The sequence below is a fragment of the Nesoenas mayeri genome, assembly GCF_963082525.1.
Source record: "Nesoenas mayeri genome assembly, chromosome: 13".
Lineage (NCBI taxonomy): Eukaryota > Metazoa > Chordata > Aves > Columbiformes > Columbidae > Nesoenas > Nesoenas mayeri.
In genome coordinates, this window is record NC_137550.1 from 21,127,808 (window position 1) to 21,145,855 (window position 18,048).

At 54.1% G+C, this 18,048-nt stretch overlaps 2 long non-coding RNA genes across 4 annotated transcripts; both read left to right on the plus strand.

Annotated features, from left to right (window-relative positions):
• Nucleotides 1-3,073, plus strand: LOC308045519. 3 transcript variants are annotated; one of them, XR_013922792.1, is made up of 5 exons: nucleotides 1-112; nucleotides 218-335; nucleotides 1,202-1,418; nucleotides 2,146-2,195; nucleotides 2,655-3,073. It is a non-coding gene; the product is annotated as an uncharacterized lncRNA (long non-coding RNA). The 3 variants fall into 3 exon arrangements; XR_013922793.1 differs by having other exon boundaries at nucleotides 1,277-1,418; XR_013922794.1 differs by having other exon boundaries at nucleotides 7-335; nucleotides 1,277-1,418.
• Nucleotides 3,074-10,683: 7,610 nt separating this feature from the next.
• On the plus strand, nucleotides 10,684-17,342 carry LOC308045265. The gene is made up of 5 exons (XR_013922736.1): nucleotides 10,684-10,771; nucleotides 12,235-12,841; nucleotides 13,240-14,279; nucleotides 14,579-14,699; nucleotides 15,228-17,342. It is a non-coding gene; the product is annotated as an uncharacterized lncRNA (long non-coding RNA).
• The last annotated feature ends 706 nt before the right edge of the window (nucleotides 17,343-18,048 follow it).

An 18,048-nucleotide genomic window follows, 5' to 3' on the forward strand; every position in this document is an offset into this window, starting at 1 on the left:
GCGGCCTCTTCCCTACTGGAACCGCACCCTGGAGCAGCAGGACAGGGCAGAAAGTTGAGGGAACTACGGTATTTTCCAGAAACGTGTCCAACACGCTGAGAAAAACATTCAGGTGAGGTGCACAGTGTGTGAACTGCAATGGTGCTCTGCAGAGGCGTGAGCTGACCCGGGTCTCTGGGCACGGCTCGTACTGACTGACTGGAGCCTGTTTGCACAGCCTGAGCTCTCATGGTCTCACCAAACGTAATTGCTGCTTGTGGGATACAGGACAGCACAGAAATACTGAGCTGTGGGTGTACGCCTCAAGTAGGAGTGAAAGCATGCATCAAAGACAAGTAAGTTACTAGCCATACGGAATTCAGCCACGTTCATCTTGATTTACTGCCTATTTAAGTACACAAATTCTGGAATTCTCTTATAGTTTCTTTTTCTAAAACTGCTCATGCTAGAATGAAATGCAAATCAAAAAGATGCAGCAAAATGACTGTGGTCTATAAATTATTGGTGTTCAACACTGCATAGTCATGGTGCTACATTCTTTCTCAGAATTCATGTCAAAGTAGCATTATAAAGTAGATTATAATTCTGAAACTGGGTATGAGAGATCCTGCTTTGTAGGCAGGAGCTGGAGTGCAGTGTTCCTGCCAATAACCCATTGCAGCAGTTGGGGCCTGTACGGTGGCTTCCACACTTGTGGGTTAACCCTAGTTGGCAGCTGAGCCACACACAGCCAGTCACTCATCCCGGTGGGATGGGGCAGAGACCTGGAGGAGTACAAGTGACAAAACTCAGGCATTGAGATAAAATACATTGTAGTAAGGGAAGGAAAGCAGTGTGTGCACGCAAAGCAAAGTAACTAAAAAGTAGATGTCAGTGATATATCAGGTTTTTAAAATGCATGCTCAGTGGGAACCACTGCCATGGCACAAAAACATGGCCCCAAACACCCTGAATCTGGGTCTGCAACAGGGAGGGGGGGGAAGAAAAAGAAAACAAAACCAAAGACCACCACCACCACCAACAAATCTCACAACCCACACCCAAGAACTACACCAATTTGGGGAAAAACCCACAGCAATCAGTTTGGGGCAACTGGGGAAGCAAAATCCCCCTGGATGTGTGCAGCTGGAAAGCGAAATAAACCACATTTTCATGCAGTAAACCCAAAGCAAAAATCACCAATTTTTATGTTTTGTTGAAGTGCCAAAAGAATCTCAAAACTGGATGTTTTGGAAAAAAAAAGCCAAAAAACCTCTCTTTTTGTATTATGGAAAAGTAAACACCAGCACCCCTCCGTCTGGGGCAGATACAGAGTGAAACAGCAGCAGTTGCAGGGGCACTGCCTGGGATGATCTGGTGTGGATTCTCCATCGTGGCTCGGTTCTTCAGAGCGGATTCTCCGTTGTGGGTTGTCCCAGGTGAGTTGTCTGCTGTGAGTGGTCCCAGGTGAACCCCCCAGGTGCAGGTCACCCCAGTACATGTCCCATCCCCCCGTGCACCTTTCCACTGCATGTCCCCCAACGTGTCCATCTCATGTCCCCTCCCTTTCCCTCCCCAAATGCTTTCCCTTCAAACGTGCCCCATGCGAGTTCCTTCTCCTGTGGCATATTTGGAGTACGATAAAGACTGTTGTGTGTGTAAGTTTAGTTCAAAGAACAGGTAATTATTTCTACATTCAGAGCAGCAGAGGTGAACTTGGGTTCAGAATTAGTTCTTAAGTTATGTGCATCCTTATCAGAGTAAAAGTTAATGAATGCCATTTTACACAGTAATTTAATCTGTATTTGATTCAGGTTTTATCTAACTTGCAGGTGAGAAATACTGAGGTTTAGATTTATTATAGATGCTACTTTACTCACATTTCTCTTTGAAGAACTGGAGAAGTGAGGAGACAGACCTTGCTGCTTTCTGTGTTCAGAGATGGAACAAGTTACTCAAGTGGAAATACTTTCTTGACTGCAGAGTTTGCTTAAGAGGACAGATTAAACTCCTGTTACAGACAAGCTTACGCTTTGCAAACTTATTGTAGATGTCTGTACTGACTTTATCATAGTTCACAAGAGTGTATTTGTCTTTTAATTCACTTTGCAACAATAAAATCCTATGCATATGTGTGCTTTATGTTCCTTTTGCATGTGCTGAAAGAATGAGAGTGGAGAGAGGAGCTGCTTCCAAGTAGGCCTGACTTTACTGCAGTAAGCAACATATATATAAGAATTTAAGAGTCTTTCTTTCATTTAGACTGCTGAACCTTTCTAGATATTTTAGTACCCATATTGTTAACTTTGTGAGCCATTTCTTTCCCTTGTGCTGGGTGCTGCTGTCATGGATTGAATATTCTCTCCTCTGACTACTGTTGGAGTTTGCCGCTGTAAACAGTACGTAAAAGTTGAATCTCTGGCATAATTAAGTTTTCTTCCTTTTATGTTGAGGAAGAACAGCAGGAGTACTCTGCATTTTGTAATGTTGAGTTTTGATTTGAAAATGCCATATTTTTCAGACATGAGATGCATTTCAAAATTAATTACACAAGGTTTGGGAAAGTATTACAATGTGCTATTTAACATTATAAAATTATTTCCTCTACTGATCTTAAAGTGCTCTAATTTCAGAGACATTTGTAAGGCTGCTGATTATACTGTGTTGTTCAACAGTTTCTGAGGATGATTCTGAAGACTGATGCCGGCAGAACTTTGATACTGCAAGAGACAAGTGGAATTGCTGCAGAAATGCTGAACTGGCAGGAACAACATCAAAATACATTTGTTGTTTTCTTCTCCTTAGTAAAAAGTGTGTTGATTATTACTGTAGTATCTGAAGCACTGTTGAATTCATAATCAACTGCTGCACAGTGGAACCCAGCAGACTTGAGAACTACTCAGCTGTGTGAGGATCAGATACGTACAAAGCAACTTTGCCTTTTAAATGACGAGGATGATGTGCTTTGTTTTGGAAGACATCAGATTTGGGATGTTAAGGAAGCTGTAACTGCCTTGGTGTTTCCTTCTCCCCGCAGTGGGATTTCTGGTTCTGTCTGTCGAGCTGTGCTCCTGTCCCGCACCAAGTGCTGATCGCGGGGCTCAGGGTGGGGGGGGCAGGGAGGGCAGGAGTGTCTGTGGACTTAAATAAGTTTTGTTTGGGTTTTTTAAAACGCCTCTGTTGACATATTGGATAAAAACTTATTGCTGCAGTGCTAATGAATGAACAGGAGGATAAGCAACAGACTTTAGAAATTGTTTGGGTTTTGGTTTATTGAAAAATTATTATTTAACTCAAAAAGCAATAAGATCTTGCAGTGGTCTTCTAATACTTGGTGATAGCTTTTTAATGTACTGCTTTGGAACTTTGAGATGATATTTGATATGAAGTGGCTGTTCCATTGTGGCATACTGCAGGAGTAAACTCTTGCATTTCAGCATTCCTGGCAGCAACTTGATAAAGACCTCAGGCTGTTTGGTTTAATCAGACTTTTGTAGATCCCACCTTCACTGTTCAAAGCACTGGCTGTCAATGTGTTTTCTAGTGTTGTCACTTCTTTCTGAACAAAGACAACAGAGGTAGCAGCTCTTCTCTTATTGTTTGGAATTCCTTTTAAATGATAAAAGCAGAAAACTAATGTGGAGTCATTAGTAGCTACGTTTGAACAACCATTATGAAATAAACTGCAGACATGAGTGACTGTATAGGAAACAAAGTAAGGAAGCTTTAGATTTTAAACAGCATTGGAAAGTAATCGGGAGTGTTTAGTATGTAAATTATAACAGAGCCATGACATTGGAGGCAACAAAGCTCAGAACCAAAGAGAGTCAAAACGTTACATTTTTTTTTTTTTTTTTTAAAAGAGAAGTTAAAAGGAACCACTAAATACTGGCTGTTTATAAATAGAGGTATTAAAGGGTTCCCAGGCAGTAATGATTCCCAACAGAACAACAGTGAGTTATGACAGTCTGAATTTAAGCACAGCTTTTTTGGGGTTGTGCAAAAATGTGACCGGTATTAATTACCTCTGAGTTAAAATAAAAAGACAGCAAACTCGATGTGATTAATTTTAATTTTTCAGTGTGCTATCCAGTCTGGCCTCGCCCTCCAAGGGCGTGGTCTGAGAAAGCCACACCCCCAACTCCACCCTGTCCCAGCTCCGCCCCTGCCAGTCTGTCCCCCCCCGAGGCGCGTGTCCCTTACAGACCCCGCCCCTTTCATCGCGCCCACCCCCCAGCAGCACGGTGCATCGAAGCCCCGCCCGCAGCTCCACCCCCAAACTCAGCCCCTGCTAACCCACACCCCCTCAGAGCACGTGCTGTACAGAGCCCACCCTTATCTCAGCTCCACCCCTCCTTTCCTAAGCCACGCCCCCCTCGGGCGTGTCACTCTCCCGACCCCAAGAGGCTCCTCCTATGGGGGCGTGACACGCGGAGGCTCCACCCCCTACCCCCTTTCCCCAGGCCGGCCTCCCAATGGGCGTGTCCTCCCAGTCCCCGCCCCTCAGTACTGACCCCACCCCCGTGGGTCGGGCCACACTCAGCTGCGCGCGCGGCCCCCCCACCAATACGTGACCCCCTAAGTAACTCCATGGCAGCCCTGTGGCTGCCCCACAGGTACCGCTATAGCAGCCCTGTTCCTGTCCCATAAGAGCTCCAGATTCGCCTCTGAAGAGCCCCTACGGCAGCCACTGAAGTGCCCCACAGGTTACCACCACAGTGCTGCAGCCGGCCGCCCCAATGCGGTGCCGCGGCGCGCCTCAGTGCTGCCGCCCTGTGGCGAAACTCCAGTACTACAGCGCACGGCCAGTGGGAAGAGCCGCTGTTTGACGCGCAGGATTCGCAGTCAGGTCTCTGCGTGTCAGTGTCCGTCCCCGCGACGGGGGCCAGGTCCCCATTTATGTGAAAATGGGGGGCAGCGGCGAGGCGGGGTCCCCCGGCTCTCCCGGGGCGGCCCCGCTGCGAGGGGGCACGGGCCAGGCGGCAGCGCCTCCTCGGTGCCGGGGGGCAGAGGGGAGAGAGCCCTGCCGGCCGGAGCTGCGGGGTGCGCGGCCCCTCGGGCAGGGTGCTCCCGGTCTCTTGGCCGCAGGCTGGGGGCGGCAGACGGGTTCAGGCGCTTTGGCCTGCTTTTTTGCCGGCGTCGCCTTCTGGGTGCCGTGAAGAAAATCCCGCGCGGTTGATTTCGCTCGCTGCTCAGGAGATTCCGCATCTGGGGCCGTGGACTGAGGAAGAACGTTTGTGAGTTGGAGGACGCTACAAGATATTCCCCGTGGAAGCCGGAGAAGAGGCAAATTGGCTGCCAGTGGAGCTGTGTTCCGTGCAGTCTTCAGTTTAGGGCATTCAGTTTGTCCTTCCAGAAAAGGAGCAGTCATTGGTAGGAGTGGGAGAGGCTTTTAAGTGCGTGATCAGAATTGAAGCCAGATTGCACTCGACGTTGCTGCTGTGGGTCTTGGCTTTCACTGGTTTCCCCAGGGCCGCCTAGTGTGTGGGAGCGCGGAGTGGGCGTTTTCTCTTCCCCAGGGAGAGGCTGTGCTTCAAGAAGAATTTGTTTCCTCAGGGAAGCGCAAGTCCGTGTGCGTAAGACAGCCAAAAACCCCAGCCTGGTCAGGTTCTGAGTGTGGGTCTGTCAGACGGCTGCTTGACGTTGCCGAGTTCCCAGCCGTGCAGTTGTACTGGCGAAGGGCAATGCAAGACGGAAGGGTTTTTTGTGGTGCGGAAAGCCAGGGGAGCGCGGTTTCTTGTTCCCTTTGAGACGCGGCTGCTGGAAGCCGCACGGCGAGCGGGAGGGGGGTGAGGATGCAGAGCGGGCCAATCAGATGGCTCGGGAGGGCTGGAGGGGCGGGGCGCTGATAGGCGGGGAGAATGGCAGTTGATGGTCGTAGGCAGCCAATCAGGATGGCGGGGGGGCGGGCGTTGAGGTGTCCGTCGTGCGCATGCCCAAATTGCGCAGTCCTCAGTCAGGTCCGACGCTGAGGCGGGCACCTGGGCGCGGCCCGCGGGAAGGCGCATCCAATAGGAGGGCGGCGCAGTGGGGTGGAAAGCAGCCAATCAGAGCGCGCCGATTCAATCCGGTTTGAACAGCTGCCTGCCTGGCTAACGCGTCCGCGGTGTCTCGGGGCGGGTAGCGGGAGTTAACGGGGAAACGGGGGTCGGGGCGAGGGAGGGGAGGCTGTGGAGCGCTCATTTTGGCCTCTCCGTCCCTTTTGCCTCTCTCCCCCTCTCTCTGGGTCACCTTGTCTTGCTCCCTGTCACTATCTTTCTCTGATAAGCTGGCCTGCTCTTTGCCCTCCTTTTTTTGTGGAATCACAGGCTCATTCTGCTTGGAGAAGACACGTGCAATTTTAAATTTGGGTTTGACCTCTAGGGTTTTTTTCCCCCATTAGTGTAAATGGATGGCACGTTGTCCTGTGGCTCAATCCCCGTTCTGTTCCGTGGAGTCTTCAATTTAGGATGTTCAGGTAAGAAAGGTTGTCCTTCCAAAAAAGGAGCAGTCATCGGTAGGACTGAGAGAGGCTTTTAAGTGCACGATCAGAATTGAAGCCAGATTGCACTCGACGTTGCTGCTGTGTGGGTCTTGGCCGTTTTTCGCTTTGAGAGGCGGCTGCTGGCGCTGGAGGGCTGGGAGGGCGGAGCGCTGGTTGGCTGCTAGGCACGTCAGTCGCCACTCTGTCCGCCTATCAGGTGGCCAGAGGGGCGGGCGTTGAAGTCTCCGTACTGCGCATGCGCCAAAGAGCGAGCGCTGATAGGCGGCGAGAGAGGTGATTGACGTGTCCTAGGCAGCCAACCGGGACGCGGCAGGGGGCGGGTGCTGCGGGCTCCCTCCTGCGCATGCTCAAAGCGCGAGCGCTGATAGGCGGCGAGAGAGGTGATTGACGTGTCCTAGGCAGCCAACCGGGACGCGGCAAGGGGCGGGTGCTGCGGGCTCCCTCCTGCGCATGCTCAAAGCGCGAGCGCTGATAGGCGGCGAGAGAGGTGATTGACGTGTGCTAGGCAGCCAACCGAGACGCGGCAAGGGGCGGGTGCTGCGGGCTCCCTCCTGCGCATGCTCAAAGCGCGAGCGCTGATAGGCGGCGAGAGAGGTGATTGACGTGTCCTAGGCAGCCAACCGGGACGCGGCAAGGGGCGGGTGCTGCGGGCTCCCTCCTGCGCATGCTCAAGCCGCGGGCGCCTCGCGGCGTTGGCGGGGCGGCGGGGGGTAACCGGGAGTGAACGGGACCGGGGCGGCTGCGGAGCGCTCGCTGCGGCCGGCGGCCGGGCATCTGGAGGCAGGCGGCTCCGGGCCGCCCTTCGTGAGGCTCCCCGGAGGCGGCAGAAGGGCAGAGGGGAAGGAGGCGACAGCCGGGGACCTCCCGCCGCGGGGGTCTCCGGGGCGCGGCGGGTGTCGTTGCCCGCGGAGCCCGGCGGGACGGCGGGAGAGCGCGAGGGGAGCGGAGCGGAGCGGCGAAAGAGGCGGCAGGTGAGTGCGGCCGCGGCGGGGGTGACCGGGGTGCCGTTCCGCTTCCCCCCCCCGCCGAGCTGGCGAAGCTGGTGGGAGGCGCGTGTGGGACCCTGCGGGCAGGTGCGCTGAAGGCTGGCGGTCTGGAGCCGCGTCTCCCTCCGGCGCGGCGCCCGTGCCCGGTCCGGCGGTCCCTCCGGGAGCGGCGCAGCCCCCGTTAGCCGGGGGGACGTTGAAAAGCAGAGCTAAGGCGCGGTTGCAGGCTCGGTGGCGTGGCGAGCGGGGCGCCGCTTCGGCGGGAGCTCGGGGCGAGGCGCGGCGCGGCGGGCTCTGTGTCCCGGTGGCGCGGCTGTCGCGCCGCGGCTGTCTGTGCGCTTTTTTGTTTGGTGGCGTTTGTTTTTTGGGTTATTTTTTGGGGATTCCCGCGCCACGCGGCACGAGCGCTCGGCCGGGGCTGCCGCGGCGGGTCTCAGTGTCGCCGTCCTGTGGGCAAAGCGCGGTACTGCAGCCGGCCGCCCCAATGCGGTGCCGCGGCGCGCCTCAGTGCTGCCGCCCTGTGGCGAAACCCGGGTACTGCAGCGCACGGCCAGGGGGCAGAGACGCCGTTTGACCCGAAGCGCTCAGAAGTGCCAGGTAAGTGCCAGGTAAGAAACACAAGCAGTCCGAGGTGCCCGATAAGAAACAAACGTCAGAACCGGTAGGAGCTGCGGCTTCACAGCTCTTTCAGCGTTGATCGTATGACGCTGATTTTGATGCTAGTCATTCTTACTTGCATTATGCTACAGTGTTCTGTTTGGTGCTGCTCTTGCGTAACAAATTAGTTTATATCTATAGTAAAAAATAATGTGTGCTACTTAATCCGCCTGGTAGTAATGTAATGATAAAAACGTTAAAGTGGAAAGAAATGAAATTATTTAGGCGTGAGCCATAACTAAATTTAATTTCAGCTATTACTTGGTGAACTAGGCAGCGGTTATTCCCAATCTGAATCCTAGTTTAAAAAGCACATTGTTTGGAATTCCTTTTAAATGATAAAGGCGGAAAACTGATGTGGAGTCATTGGTAGCCACATTTGAACAACCTGTACACCCACAGTACTGCCCCACAGCACCATATAGCTCCTGTACTCTGCCCCATACATCCACAGCAGTGCCCCACAGCACCCCATAGTGACTCTGTTCTTCCCCATAGACACACAGTGCTGTCCCACAGCACCCCGTATCTTGTTCCCTCTGCCCTATAGACCCACAGTGTAACCCCACAGCACCCCACAGTTCCTCTGCCCTACAGATCAACCGCACAGGGCTTCACGAAAACCAACAGTGTCTGGCAGAGCCCGACAGGAGTGCAGGTGCTGTCACTTCAAGTGAGATTCCAGGTGATGTGATCGGGGTGGTGGGTGGGCCTGGGGTGATTGATCCCTCCCCTTCCCAGGGGATGGTAGGAAGGGGTGGGCGGGGCTCAGGGTATTTGAGCCCCAGTCCCCGGGGAGGGAGCTCATTCAGCTCCAGGACCGCTTGGGTGCCGGTTCTCTGCTGCTCTTTCGGCAGTCGGCAGCTTTTGAGCTGTTTCAGCTACGTGGGCAGACGTCTTAGGAGAAGCGGAGGTGTCCGTTAGAGGCAAGAGCTTCGGGCGCGGCAAAGGTTCAGTAGCAGCTGTAGTAGAAAGGTTGTTTGTCGTTATGTTTCATTGGCTGATTCAGTTCCGGGTGCTTTGCATTTTCCAGTAATTCCTGACTATGATGAAGATGGAGTGTTGTGTTTTGGTTTGCATTGCTGTATTAATAGCTGTTAATATAATCTCCTCTCCTAGAAGAGTGTTTTGTTTCCAGGACCTTTGCAGCGTGCAGCGGCCCCCGGTAGATCGTTCAAACGTACCTCCCGGAGCTCAGCCAAGGCGAGCAATGACTCGTAGACTGCTACCGATAAATATTATTCGGGTGCCTAATCGTAGGCATGTCCTTGCTTTCCTTATTGTAGGTGATGATGGAGAAAGTGAGAGCTGCAGGAAGATCCCCGTTAGCCCACGTGGCGTTTTCCTCTGTTGAAGATGGATCTGGTCCCTTGTCCCTCTAAAAGTTAAGTGGAGGCACGAGAGCTGGGAAGGGGCTGGGAACTGCAGGGAGGGTTTAAAGTTCTCAGGCAGAAAAGGGCAGTCCAGGAGCAGTCCCCTTTGGGCAGATGAACGGGGTCAGGGAACTTTACAGCGCCACGCCAGCGTGCGCCGGGCAGGGCAGCTCCAGCCCGCGTCTGTTGTCGCGTAGTTCGGGAAGCGCGCCTCGCGCCTGTCAGACGATCCTGGGCTACCGTTGCGCTCCAGGGGCACGAAAGCCATTTCAAGCGCCGTCCCGGGGTCTGGCAAGCAGGTGCCGATCGGGGTAGCACCAATCGGGTGCTGGTTTTCTTGTATCGACAGCCGAAAGGGTGCACGGTTCTTGCATCTTGAACGTTTCCGGTCAGTTGTGTTTTATGGTGTAGTTCTGGGCTGCGACAGCAGCTCTGCTCTCTACCCATCCAGTCTAAGGGACTGGCACTTCTTCCCAGCATCTTGAAGGTTTTAAGTCTTGCAGCAGCTTCTCTGTGCGTTTGCGGCAGAGCTGCCGTCTCATAAGGGGCCCTCACCAAGGAGGAGCAGTAGACCTGGGGGCCCCCAGCCCTGGGAGGTAGACCTGGGGGCCCCCCCGGGAGAGTTAATCCTCAGAAGGGTTAATCCCAATCCTCGTTTTTTTTGGCAAGCCGGCCCTCGGCACCTCTCCGGTGGCCCCTGCGCAAGGAGTAGGCTCAGGCAGGGGTGAGCTACGGTGCTAACGGCCGCTGCTTCTTCTTTCCCGCTCCCAGAGGCCACGCTGAGGATGTGGCCGTTCGCTGCCCGCCCCGGGGATGCCGTGGGCTGCGCCCGCCTCGGGCTGGCGAGGCTCGTCTCGCAGCGCAGAGGGCAAAGGGACGGGGGAGCGCGTCCCGTCCGTGGACGGGTGCTGGCGCGGCTGGAGCCGGAGAGGTTGGGGAGAGGTAAAGAGGAAGAAACGCGGGGCCGTGAGGCCCGACGTCTGCTTCCTGCGGCGGGCAAGAGAGAGAGCCCCTCTCTGCGGAGGGCGAAGGGTCCCTCTGCGTGGCGTGCGGTGGGCCAGGCCGCCAACGCGCGCGGCAGGGTCCGTGCGCGTATCCTGGAGCGGGACGGCTGCGTGGCGAGCGAGCCGGCGAGGCTGCGTGTCCCCGAAGCCTCGTCTCGTGGGAGCCCTGACACCCCACCGTGTTCTCCTAGGCTGAGGACGGCTGAGCGCCCCGAGGGGGGAGAGGAGGAGACAGGAGCGTCTGAGCTGTTAGAAGCCTCCTGGCAGCCACGGAAAGCGAGAGCCGCTGTGAGTCCCTGGCCCTCGGGGCCTCGTCCCCGGCTTGTGTGTCCTGGTGCCTCCCTGCCCCTCCGTCTCCTTTTTCCCCACGCTTTCTCTGGCCCGTTGTCGCCCCCGCTGCTCTGCCGCCCCCGCTGCTCTCTTCCTCTCTGCGTCTGTACGTGCTGCTCTGTCCCCCGACCTTCCTGTCTTTCTCTTTCCTTCCTCCCTCCCTCCGCCTTGTCTCTCTGTGCCTTTCTCGTGCTCCGCGTTGCTGGCTTTCTTCATTCTGTACGGCGCTGTTCCCGTCCTCGTTCCTGTTCTGAGCCTTCGTGCTGCCCCCCGCCCCGTTTTTCTCTTGTGTTGTTGTTTTTTCCCTGCCCTCCGTCTCTCCGCGGGGCTCCTCGTTCCTCTCTTTCCTCCTCCAGCCCCCTGTGCTCCCCGCGGTCTCTCTGGCTCTGCCATCGGTTTTGCCCGTTGCTCTCCCTCTTGCTTCCCGTTGATAGGAGGAGCAAAAGTCTTTTAGAAAGCCCTCGGCATGAGGTAGCAAGACTAGGCCTAACGTAACAGAAACCTAACGGAGCAAAACTAGCTCTGTAGGGACTGGAGGTGGGGCAAAGCGGGATGTCCTTGGCTCGCAGGCTGGGAAGAGGGAACGTTCCACTGACTGGAGAAGGAGCTACTGGAGTAGCAGCACCAAATGGCAGTGGGCGTGCTCAAGAGATGAGGTCGAGAAGCCGACACCGGGGCGGGGGGGCACCGGCGACCACTGGAGACCCTTGACGGACACTCTGGCGTACCGACGATGGACTGCCAGCAGAGGGTGGCGTTATGGAAAGCGCTTCTGTTTAAGGCATTAACTAAGCGCTAGCAGCAAATGAACGTGCAATAGGTGTATGTCATAAATACCAAGGAGCCTGAGTCACGCGCACGCTCGATGACAGGGGCGATCCTCTGAGCGTGCGGCGCGCTGTATTGAAATTGCCTGCCGTTTAACGCTTTCAGAGCAGCGTTAAAGAGTCTTTTTTGCCGACTTTTTGGTATCTCCCCGCGTCCCGTGGCTTCTCGCTGCGTCCCCGTGTCCCGCTCCCCGCCCGTGGCCGCGTTCCTCTCTGTCCCGTTGGCCGTGCCGGGCTTTTTTGCCCCGTCTCCGCCCCGCCGCGCCGATTTGTTTCTTCCTCTGCCCTGTTCCTCGGTGCTCTTCCGGCCTCTTTTCCTCTGTCCCCCCCGCTGCTCTGTTCTCTGCCTTGTTTTTTCAGATGCCTGTCCCTGCTTTCTCTTCTCGCCTTTGCGGAGAAGCTGCCGGGGGGCAGAGCCGCTGTTTGACCCGCGGGGTTCGCAGTCAGGTCTCTGCGTGTCAGTGTCCGTCCCCCCGACGGGGGTCAGGTCCCCGTTTGTGTGCAAACAACATCCCTCCCTCGGTGCCTCCTTAGAACGTTTAATGGTGTAAATATTGCTACTGCTAACGTTGTCGGTGCGGCTTCTTTCCTCAGCGGATCCGTCTTGCGGTCGGTGGCCCACGAGTGCTTGGCAACAGCAGAAGCGGCTTGAAGGGACCGGCCGCTGGAGGATGCCGAAGGCTCCTGGGTCGCTGACGGGAGCGGCTTTGCGTAAAGCCAGGGGTACGCGAAGCCGGGCGTGCGGTGACGGCTGCCCAGCGGGTAATGGAAGCGAAACCTTTACCTGCAGGGACTTCTGCCCAGAAAGCTGAAGAAATTGCTCTCACGCGAGCTTTAGAATTACGTAAAGAGAAGAAGATTAATATTTGCACTGATCCTAAGCAGGTTTTTCGCATGGTGCGTGCCCTTGAAGCCATTTGAAAAGAATCAAGTTTATTCACAGCACAAGGAAGGCGGATTGAACATGATGCTCCAGTTGCTGGAAGCTGTGCTGTTGCTAGAAAAGCCGCCGCCACGCGTTGCAAAGGGCCTCGGAAGGGAAACACTGGTCAGGAAACTGTAACAAAGAGGCTAAGAAATGCATAGGAGATTTCTAGCCGAATTAGAATTAGGGTCCAAAGAAGCTGTCACCGGCGACGGGAGGGCAGCGGTGCCTCGCGGCGTGAGGAGCTGATGCGCTCTGTCGAGATTAGGCGAAAAGGTAAGAGCGAATTTATAAACTCTTTGCGAACGAGTGACCCGGCAATGTGAAACGTGTCTAGAAAACCACCTTAGTACTGGATACAGGGTACAGACAAGAGCAACTGGACGAGGGAAATGTAGCAGGGCAACTCTGGCCAATAGAGTTCTCCAAAGTGCCTGGAAAAGGGGGGGTATCGATGTTGGCCGGCACGAACAGGTCCCTTCTCAGGCTGGCCAGCAGCATTGCCGGGCCGGGGGGCAGCTGCCGGGCTGTGGGCCGGGGGCTGCGGCTGTTTGGGGCGCTGCCCCCGCTTTGTTTTCCTAGGGGAGCCCCCCTCGTTTTGGGGGGTGGTGGTACGTGCACGTGTAAGTGACACGATGTTCCCAGCTGCTTTGTTCTCTGCCTTGTTTTTTCAGACGCCTGTCCCTGTTTTCTCGCTTTTGAAGAGAAGCTGCCAAGTTAACGTATGCTGCGCTGAAGTTATAGAAGATGTAGCCCTCCTTAAGCGGTTGACGTGCGGGAAAGGCTTTCTGACCGCCTGCACGGCGAGGGGACGTTTTTCGCCTTTCAGATCCTTCTGCACGACAAGAGGGAGACGGAAGGTTAAGTAACACGTTGTTTAGAAGCTGAGAGCTTAGTTTGTATTTAACTAAGAATTCACAGATGCGTGGTCAGCGAGAAACTAAAGGGTTATAAGTAAGCTCATGAAATGAAGTAAAGAACGCGGCTTAGCCTTGGTTTTTGACTATGCACTGGAACGGCAATAACTACAGCAGAAGCTGCCGCGGCTTTAACGCGCAAGGGGCGTGAGCGTTGTGAAGCCGCCTGCGTTGCGGAGTGTCCTGATTGCGGTGCTGAGTGTTGGATAGATTGGAGCTGCGTAGCGGAATTGTTTTGTTTTGGAGAGGGTGGGATCAAGTTGGAGCACAGCTTGTGAGGGCGGTATGTCGTGGGTAGGCTTTAGTATTATGCGTGGAGCGGTGCTGTAAGCGTTGCTAGTTACTGCCTGTCTTTGTTCCAAGATGAGCCGCGTCGTTCTGCGTGACGCGTAACGGGAGGACGGCGTAGGAGCATCATTCTGAAAAAGAGCCCGTTGGGGGGTATTTTAGCTGGCAGGAAAGAGCCTGGGGAACCGCCCGCTGATGATGCGAGTAGAGCAGCCTCGATGAGATGTGATGAGCAGAGGCCGTTGTATAAAGTGGACAAGGAAGGAAAGGCTGCGGGCAAAGCGCGGCGCTGCAGCCGGCCGCCCCAGGGCGGAACTCTGCTGTGGAATTCCTGTGTTTCAGAGGGGGAGTTGTGACCGCCCCATGCTCAGCAGGGCCCCCAGCCCAGGTCGGGGGAGCAGGACTCGCGGCACCGTCCTCCGTCCCCAGCGTGCCGGGGTGTGGCTGCCGGCCTGTGGGACGTGGCTGTGGCTGTTCGTGGCGCTGCCCCCCTGTTTTTGGGGGCTCTGGTATGTACATAGGTAAATGGCATTTTAAAGTAATGAGCTGGCAGCTGGGGCTGTTTTCCTTTTCTACCTTTTTTTTTTGGAGTGAATAAATGGGGGGACTCAGGGCGTGACCATGATGTTACTGGAGGAGCAGGCCAGCGAGAGATGGGGGCTTACAGCCCCAAAATGCCTGAAGAGTCATGGGTGGGGTGTTCAGTGGTACTGTGGGGAGGAGAAATTACTCCCCATCCCCTGCAGGATAAACAGAACAATCCCACATCAAAGCCGTCCTAGAGAAATACTCACTGTTTGTCATTCAGGTTCTAGAACGGCCCAATGTCCTGTTAAAGGTTGTGGGGGTGCGGGTCAGGGATCCCCAGGCTGTGTCGGGACCACAGGACGGCTGCTGGTGGAACCGAAGTCAAGGACAACTTCTCAGAGGTAAGAACCTTCCGATTTGTTCCCCTCAGGACACATCCCTTTGCCTCTGGACCCCTCACAAGCTTACTCACCCCCTGGTTCCCTCAGAAACCCATTTCTTTCCAGTTCCTCTGCGATTACCCTGCCTGCCTTTGGGTCCCTGCAGGCTCTTTGGTGGCATCACGGTGCCTGTTTGACCTTTGCCCCATTAAATTCCCCTCAAAACTTGCCCATTTGCTCTTGACACATCCCAGAGGCCTCATTTTTCCCCTCTTGTCTCCTCTCAGGACCGCCCATCTGTTGGCCCCTGTCGAGGGTTTAGATTGCGGGGTGACAGTAAAACCGTGGCAGACGTATTGTTAACCCCCTCTCTCCCCCACTTCCCCCTTTTGCCCCTCCCTCTCCCCTTTCCCACTCAGGACAGGCGATCGGGAGGGAAAGAAGGACAGAGAGAAGAGAGTTGGAAAAATTAACAATGTTTTACTAATGCTACTAATAAGAATAGAGAAAATAATACAAAATATACAAAACCAATCTTTAATGTCTCAGCACCTGCAGAGCCGGCACCCGAAGTCCTGGACTGGACTCTGCAGACAACCGGAGCTGGATTCAGTCTCTCGCTAGGCCTCAGTTCGCAGGGACGACTAGCAAGGTCCTCTCCTACTGTCACCATAAGCAGAAGGGACGAAAAGGGGCCAAGAGGACAAGATCCTCGTGATCTCCCACTTTTATATGAAGTATTCACGTGAATGGGATGTTATACACCGTTGGTCAGTTTCTTGGTCACCTGTTTCTTGTTGCCCCTCTTGCAAGATGTGAATCTGTCCTTAGCAACAAGTTAGCATTCCATTGCTCTGTTTACCAAAACAGGTATCTGGTTCTCCAGGAAAATGCAGCTAATGTGAAGCTTTAGCTGACAGGCAAATTCACTAAAAGAGAAACTTGTTTTTTAACAAAACCAGGACAGCCCCCCACTGCGATCCCCTCAGAACTCCTCTGATTCCCATCTGCTCCTCTCAGGACAGCTGAGCTTGTCTTTTGGGGCCCCTGAGAGCCCCCATTTACCTTCTTTGACCTACCTTTGTTGTCGTTCCCAGCCGATCCTGGTGTTTTCCATCCTTCGGGACTTACTTATTACTGTTGTGAGAGTCAGAGAGAAAATGAGGAGTCTCTGTGACTTACAACTGTCATTGTTGATCTACAGTATATTAGAGGCGGATTCTTGCAGGATTTATTGCTGCCTTGTCCTTCGCTCCTCCCCAGAACGTAGCGCTGGTGCGAGTTCCCCAGTACACTTGTGTGTGTCCAGCCGGGTACGTCTGCGGGTGAGCGCGTCAGGGGGGGCAGACGGCTGAATGGACGCGCAACTCAGAGACAGTGTTGCTGCGCAGCTGCTAAGGACAGCGCGTGTCCCGTGCAGAATAACATCCTTTGCGCTCCGTGTGCGTGTTCCTCCTTTGAAATGAAGTTGCGCTGCCCGGTGTTTCACGTTGCGTGCGGTACCTGCTGGGCTGAGTCTCCTCCCCGCGCTCCGGTCGGTTCCATGCGCTGCCGCAGCCTCGGCAGCACCGTGGGGTTCGTTGGACGCGTTGCTGGCGGAGCCGGCACCGACAGTCTCTGGACACGTCGAGGCGCTGCGGTGGGTTTTCCTGGAAATTCCAGGGTCCTTGTGTTTTATTATTGTAACTGCTTACTTAATGTAAGACATTTAGAATTAAAACTTAAATAAGAGTAACCAGAAGAGTCTTTGGGAGTAAATAATGCCTCTCATCTACTCTAGCTGTTACTCAAGACTCTGCAGACAGTAATTATCCCCAATTTATGTAGTAAAATTTAAAAGAGTGGAATATAAATACTGGAGCACTAATTGGAAGTAATACCTGTAGAGAAAAAACCTCTAGTTTATATCTATAATAAAAAATAATGTGTGCTAGTTAATCTGCCTGGTAGTAATGTAATGATGAAAATGTTAAAGTGTAAATAAATGAAATTATTTAGGCGTGAGCAATAACTAAATTTAATTTCAGCTATTACTTGGTGAACTAGGCAGCGGTTATTCCCAATCTGAATCCTCGTTTAAAAAGCACATTGTTTGGAATTCCTTTTAAATGATAAAGGCAGAAAACTAATGTGGAGTCATTGGTAGCTACATTTAAACAACCGTTATGAAATAAACTGCAGGCACGAATGACTGCATAGGAAACAAAATAAGGAAGCTTTAGATGTTAAACAGCAGTGGAAAGTAATCGGGAGTGTTTCGTATTTAAATTATAACAGAGCCATGAGATTGGAGGCAACAAAGCTCAGAACCAAACGGAGTCAAAACGTTACTTTTTTTTTTTTTTTTTAAAGAGAAGTTAAAAGGAACCACTAAATAGTGGCTGTTTATAAATAGAGGCAGTAAAGAGTTCCCAGGCAGTAATGATTCCCAACAGAACAGTAAAAGATATTTTGATGTAAAATAAAATTAGAAAACAGTCTAAATTTAAGCACAGCTTTTTTGGGGTTGTGCAAAAACATGACGGCTATTAATTACCTCTGAGTTAAAATAAAAAGACAGCAAACTCGATGTGGTTAACAACAGTTAATTTTAATTTTTCAGTGTGCTATCCAGTCCGGCCTCTCCCTCTAAGGGCGTGGTCTGAGAAAGCCACACCCCCAACTCCACCCTGTCCAAGCTCCGCCCCTGCCAGTCTGTGCCCTCCCCGAGGCGCGTGTCCCTTACAGACCCCTTCCCTTTCATCGCGCCCACCCCCCAGCAGCACGGTGCATCGAAGCCCCGCCCACAGCTCCACCCCCAAACTCAGCCCCTGCTAACCCACCCCCCCTCAGAGCACGTGCTGTACAGAGCCCACCCTTATCTCGGCTCCACCCCTCCTTTCCTAAGCCACGCCCCCCTCGGGCGTGTCCCTCTCCCTTCCCCAAGAGGCTCCTCCTATGGGGGCGTGACACACGGAGGCTGCACCCCCTGCCCACTTTCCTCAAGCAGGCCTCCCAATGGGCGTTTCTTCACAGTCCCCGCCCCTCAGCACTGACCCCACCCCGGTGGGGGGGCCGCACTCAGCTGCGCGCGGCCCCCTGCCCCCCCCAAATAGGTGACCCCAAAGTAACTCCATGGCTGCCCCACAGGTACCGCTATAGCAGCGCTGTTCCTGCCCCGTAAGAGCTCCAGACTCGCCTCTGAAGAGCCCCTTGGCAGCCACTGAAGTGCCCCACAGGTTATCACCACAGCCGCCCCATCCCGCCCCACGGCCGCCGCTGCGGGACCCCTGGAGCCCCCGGCCCTACAGCGCGCGGTCTCGCTCCCCCGGTGCCCTTGAAGCCACGTCCTGGCCGCGGCCGGAGCAGCCGCCACTTTCCGCCCCCCACA